Raw genomic sequence first — 6,442 nt, 5'->3', positions numbered from 1 at the left:
CCTTCCTTGTGTTGATTTAAGCAACACCCTGTGGCTTTTACGTTTTAGAAACATCTCAAGGTGGAGAGTAATTTGTTAACCTTTTAGCTTCGTTGCGAGCCTGCGTTATTTAAGACCAGCACAGTCAGAAAGGCGTCGTACCTTGAGTTCTCTTGCGTCCACGTGAATCTTTAAAAATCGCGGGGAGAAAAGCAGTTAAAACTGAATCACACTCCTGAATGTGGCCATTGACTAATTCTGCCGGATTTAAATTCAGGCTTATTTAGGGGCTTGTCCGTGCGGAGGAGCGGGATGCCCTTGCCGCTCGCCTCCTGCGAGCTGGGGTGGATTTCGGCCCGCAGCCGGCTGCGCGGGTCGAGGCTTTGCCCCGGTGCCAGAGGCTGTTACCGCTGCAGCTCTCCCCGGAGGGTGGTTGGTGGGAGCCCTCCCTTCGGGCAGCGTCGCCCGTGGGTGTTTAAATGGCGTTAATCGGCAGCCCCGGTCGCCCTGCCCGCGGCGGCTGCTCGTGCCGCCGGCTCCGATGACCGGTGCGGGGCACGGTGGCTTCTTGCGGAGGCCGATCGGCGCTGGGAGCAGCGACGGCCGCCACCCTCCATCCGATTTCGGGGCAGATGGAGCTCCCGTTGCCTCGGGCCGCCCCGGCACGCTTACCCGCGCACCCAGCGTGTCTCCGTGGGGTGTTAGTGCTGAGCGCTGCTTGCCTTGTAAACCCCTGCCTCCCTGCGGGGGAGTGACTGCGGGCAGCGGTGAATCCACACCTTTCCCCCTGACCTGATCGGGCGGTAAATCGCTTTTATACGCTTTGATAGCAGAAGCAGAGGAAGCTCTTTGTAGAGGGGGCTTGGTCCCGTGGCTGGCGGTCGGTCGTGCAAGCATCGCCGGTCCTGTGCACAACGAGGTTGTTATTTATCAGATTTGAGCGTCATGCTCTTCTGCAGGTGAACGTTTAAAAGAGCGGCCAGGATCTTTGCCTATGAGGCGAATGCACTTGCTGTTTTTTCTGGGTTTTTCCCCCAAGATTATTTATGAAACGTCCAGTGATGCCCTGGCTGGGAAGTGGAAACCTCCCCGGCTCGTTGTTGTGCTGCCTGGCGCTCATCCGTCTCCTGCCTCCGAAACGCCTGCGAATCCTTCCAGTGCCTCATAAGGGCGAGGCTTAATGAAGCTTTTTATAGCATTTTACAAGCGTTAGCTGACTAAAGATTGTGACATCCCTATGGGGTAGGTGTTTTTTCGCTTATCCGAATAAAGCCGTTTCTGTCTGCGCGGGCGCTCGGAATTATCCTGGGAGGGAGACGCTTTGGAAAGGAGCTTCCCGACGATGCCCTGCCGCGGAGGGCAGCCCGCGCCCGACGTTGGGCCAAGCCACCCTAAAAATACGCCGATTCGCAGAGGTTTGAGAGCGCTAAGGCTATCCTCCGCCTGCATGGCGCATCCGATGGAATCGTACGAAGACATCGTGAAGAGACTCCTGGAGATGCGAGCGTCCTCAAAAACGAGCGGCTTTTAGGACAGCTGAGGTTGCAGACGTGCTGAAGATGCTGCTGGTGGCCTGCCGATAGCGATGTCCGGAGCTGGTATTTAAAATGTGTGTGTTTCTAAAGGAAAAGGAGAGTGAAAAATGGGGTGAACGTGGGTTCTACATGAACTGCGCTGAGCTTTTACCTGATTTCTTATCTTTATGGCACTTGGCGAGAGATTGGGGGCATCTGAAGGGGGCACGGGGCTGGTGCTTGGGATGAGGGCGGAGAAAGGTCAGCCTTCTGAAACAGCAGTTTTATTGGGATGGTAATGCGGCAAATTCTAGGGAAAAGCGTAATGCCGAGAGCTGAAAGGTGCCAGTGTTTGCCTCGAACGTAGGGGTTTTTTTCCGGTTAGGAGGCACCAGCAGCGAGCGGCACGACTCCCGCTCCGGTCCCTCGTGTTTCGCCCGCATAGTTCAGCACTTGCATCACGGCAGAAGAGGCGTTGGGCTCGGAGGATTCCTGACAGTCTAGGACATCGTGGCTTCTAAAACGAGGAGTCACGCACGGTTCAAAGACAATATCGACACCATTGTCAGCGGGCCGGGGCTCGGTCGGCGCGTGCTCGGCGGAATTCTCCGTCTGAGCCGCTGGTGCTGCCGTCGGCACCAGGAGAAGGTTTGTTTTCTCTTGAGCTTTTCCTCTTTGGACTCTTCCCCCTTCTTTGGCTTGTTCTGTTTGTGTTTTAAATGCAGCTTCCTTGCGCTGCCTTTTGCTTTGGCTTTGAGTTTGTTCCCCCTGGGGTTTGCCAGGTTTTCACCAAAGCACGCTGAAACGGCTGGCAAACCGCACGCTCTAGCAAAACCCCTCCGCGAAAGAGGGGCTAATAAAACTTCCCAGTTTCCAAAAGTCTGACCAAAAGTAGTTGGGATGAAAGTCTTGCGTGAATTTAACGCTCTCCAGTTTCTGGTGGAGGGCAGCTCCTTGCAGGAGGCTGCGATGGGATGGATAATCCTCGGCTGTGGTGTTCCGTCAAAGCGTTCAGCCTCCCACCAACTCGACGGCGAGAGCTGAGCAGGCGCGAACCACGGGAGAGAAAACGTAAAGGATGCAAGGAGATAACGAAGTTGCGGAACGACTCTGAGGGGGAGCGAGCTGGAAAGAAGTAGCTGAGCTACCATGCCAAGAAAATCAGGATTACGCCGAAGGACCTGAAGCCCGAAAACCCACGTTCTGCAGCGATCAAACAGTTTATTCCCTTGAAAGTGATTTTTTTTTTTTTTTTTTTTTCGTATTTTAAGGTAGAGCTGAAGCAGGAGGGAGAAGGAATAAATGTGCTGCGTCCCTCGGTCTCACTTCTCCTCTCTGTTTGCAGGGAGATGGCCGAAATGGGATAACTTCTGTCCGTCGGGAATCTGGCGATGTGGCTGGGTATATATTTTGCAGCATTCCCCCCCGCAAATATGCTGGGTGCTGTGTAAACACCCACTGCTGCGCTGCCGCTCAACACCATCCATGCCAAATAGTTTTACTGACGCGGCGCAAATAACAATGCGCAATTGTGCGCTTCCCAGCAGTGCGGTTATCCAAATAGAAATCGCTTTTCCCAGATTTCGCTGCGAAGGAGGCACTCTGCTTCCCCAGTCGTCTATTCTGGTCCTCTATGCAAATTTTTTGGGAAACCTCGTTCACGTGAGGCCAAATCCTCCAGATTTACAGAGCGTGAGCCGCCAGCTCTCGAGGCGCGATATCAGTATTGCATTTTGTGAATAAAAGTGTTCTGATATTTTTTTGGGGTGGGGTTCCCCCCCTGCCCTCAAGTTTTGCAAACCTCGGCGAGGGAAGCGGGACAGCTCCCTGGTGAATTAGTTGCCATTTTTTCTTAGATAAAATATTGAATATATACTGCCAAGATACTGCCGGTGTATCGCCTTTGGGGTTGCTCGTAGGAGGCGATGGCTTCGCTCCCGGAAAGCCCTTTACGAAGGATTTAGCCCCCGTGCCTGCGAGAGCGGCCGCTGTGATTTGGGCTGCAGGGCGACATTAGTGCCAAAAGCAGCAAGGAAGTCTTGCTTCTCGCCAGAAAAATGATGGGAAGGGGATGACAGGACCTTATCGCACCGGGAGAATTGCTGCCAAGCGTTCCTGCCCGCTGTTTTAAACTGTTTTGAAGCTCTGAAGAGCGTGTTTTAATTCGGGGTCGATAACAACGCCTCGTCGATCCCGGTCTGCGCTTGCCAGCCATCGCCTCTCCATAAGTTCAGAGCTCGTTACGCTCCACACTGCCGTTTTCCCCCTCTCAAATCAAGTTTTTCATTATCTGAAGAGCTTGGAGATACGTATTCCCGACTCCTTTTTGTACCTGAAAATGCAATTACGGAAAACACGCCAGTTTGCCAAAAGCTTACATTAGCGGCTGCCGCTCGGCAGCCCGGTGGGGGAATTAAATGAGAGAAGCTTCGAGGGATGCGCAAGATTTGAAAATATCTGGGAGGAGCTTGGGGAGCGTCTGCTAGGAGGAAAATGAGAGTTTAGGGGTAGTGGCATCTTCCGAAGCGCGCTGTGTTGGCGTTTCTGGGTGCTTCCCCCCCCCCGTCGCCAGGCAGTGCGCGGGGCATAGTTCTAATTAAAGTCTTTGCAAATTAAGGCAATTTGGTTTTGGCTCTGCGCTGCCGGAAAGAGGGAAATTTGGACGCCGTCCTTTCTACGCGAGGGCGGTGGATCGCAGCGGGAGGCAGGACTCCCAGAACTCGCTGGTGCTTTGCGAAAGCCTCAGGTGTACAGCGTTATGCTAGAGCGTGACCTGAGTGTTTCTTGGATGGCTTGAAGAAATGCGCTGTATGATAATGGAAAAAAACCCCGCAATGTGGGATGCGATGGCTTCCTTCAGTATTTCAGATGTGTAACAAAGCTGCATAATAAAAATCTGATAAACCGCTTTGCTAAACGTGCAAATTCATCCCAAACAATCTAAAATGCGAAAGGCGAGGCTTTTTGCATCAGGGGCTTTACATCCGCGTCTGATGCATTGGGGATGCTCCTCCAATATTTTCGGGCGAGTTGTTTTCTTAGTCCCGTTGCCCTTTTTATTGCCCGTGCCAATTAAATATTGGAGGAAGACTGGTACCCGGAGGGGTTTTGGGGTGAAGTTCATGAGATGGCGATGCTGGCCGCTGCGCGGAGGGGCTGGCTTGTTTGGGCAGATTAAATCACGGCTGTTCACCATTTCATTTGCTTAATTCCTGCTGGTGTGTCCTGCAGGTAAGCGTCAGGATCGCGGAGATCATAGAAACGACTGCTTTTGAATCCTAAACGCCTTGTCTTCCGCACGTTTCTCGTTGCGGTGTAGCGGGGAGAGCTCACGCAAGGATTCTATCCGGCATCGGAAGCGATCGCGGTAGCGCCGTGCCCGCCCGCGTGTGCACGTGCGCTTGGGGGGTGTTTGGGGTGTTTGGGTGTTGGGGTGTTGGGGTGTGCCTGACGCCTCCAGCCCTTGCTGGGTGACAGATTTGCGCTTGCCCATCTCTTCGGGCTTGCCTTCTCTACCTGCTGCGGAGGGAGGGAAGAGGAGAGCGCGTTTCCCTTGCGCGGGGAAGAAAATAATCAATAAAAACTAAACCCAGAGGGAGAGAATGTTTCTTGGTTTGAACCCCGGCGATAAATCTCTCGAACAGTTCAGCGCCGTGTCGTCGGACCCGGAGTTTTCCATCTGTGTTTTGCCTGACATTTTGGAGCGCGCGGGAGTTTGCTCCGTAACTGCAAATGCCATCAGTTAGCGGGTGTGGGCTGTGCTGCTGCTCTTTTCCTCCCCAAAAGCCACGCTTTGCTGCGTACGTTTTTTTTTTTTTTTTTTCTTTTTAAATGCCGAACCTAGCAGAAGGAAGTTATCGGTTATTGCAGTGAATTTTCATTTAGAAACTCTTCGCTGTCTCTGTAGCTCTTGCCAGTGGTTAGAAGATACAAATGTCTGGCTTCTAATTAGGGATGTTCCCTACATCGTTGACGGGGCAAGAGCAAGAAATCCCCTGCCAAATTTTGCTGTGTGAATACGCTTGGGTTTGGGATTGTCTTCAGCCGACAATAGCCCCGAGATTGCTCTGGCGATAGAAGAAAATCAAGTAGGTTTTCTGCGCGCATGAAGTTGTTAAGCGTATGATTAGCGAGCGTGGAAGATAAGAAGAATGGTATTTAACCAACAAAGCCAGGAAATTCCAGATTAAAGCGTGGCTGTTTAACTTGCTGCTTGGGGTTTGGGAGTTGCGTGCCATTAGGGGGTTTTGCCCATCTTTAGGAATAATCCTGAAAAGAGACATTTTTTAAGGCACCGGGAAAGCAAACGGGTTGGTTCGTCTTCCATGTAATCCTGAAATTCCCTCTCGATACGGCAATACCTCCCTCAACCAGCCTTACAGATTTTTTTCCCCTCTTCTTCACTTGCCAAATTTTCAGCTCAGGATGAATTTTTTTTTTCCAGCAGTTTCTCTTCCTTGACAGCAGAGTTTTTATCATAACCCTTTAACTGCAAAAAAATTCCCGCGGAGCTTTTTGCCCGGTCCAAGCTCCCACGGATGCGCGCTGCCCTCCGTTTCTGCCTCGAGGAATGCAGAAAATCAGGATTTTGAAGGCACAGCAAGAGCACACACCTTTCTGAATCTCAGGACCTGCTAAAACTTAAGATTTATGTAATATACCTTTGGACAGGCTGTTTTAGTTCCCTTCTGGGAAGGAGATCCAGGCTGGTGCATTTATTTTTTTCTGCAAGAAGAGGAATTGGGGTTTTTTGGGGGTTTGGTGGTTTGTTTGGGTTTTTTTTTTTTTTTGCTTGAAAGGGGCTTTTTGGTTTGCATAGGCAACATCTACCAATTACAACGTTTCGGTCTTGCTTTTATTTCCCTTGCGCGCGACCGGGGTGCTCGGAGGAGGACTGCCTGCCCCGGGGAGGGCAGGGATGCTGAGCTCTCGGCCAATATATGAGAGAA

Source organism: Pelecanus crispus, chromosome 22 (assembly GCF_030463565.1).
Source record: "Pelecanus crispus isolate bPelCri1 chromosome 22, bPelCri1.pri, whole genome shotgun sequence".
Taxonomy (NCBI): Eukaryota; Metazoa; Chordata; class Aves; order Pelecaniformes; family Pelecanidae; genus Pelecanus; species Pelecanus crispus.
Note: the sequence above shows the minus strand (reverse complement) of the source record.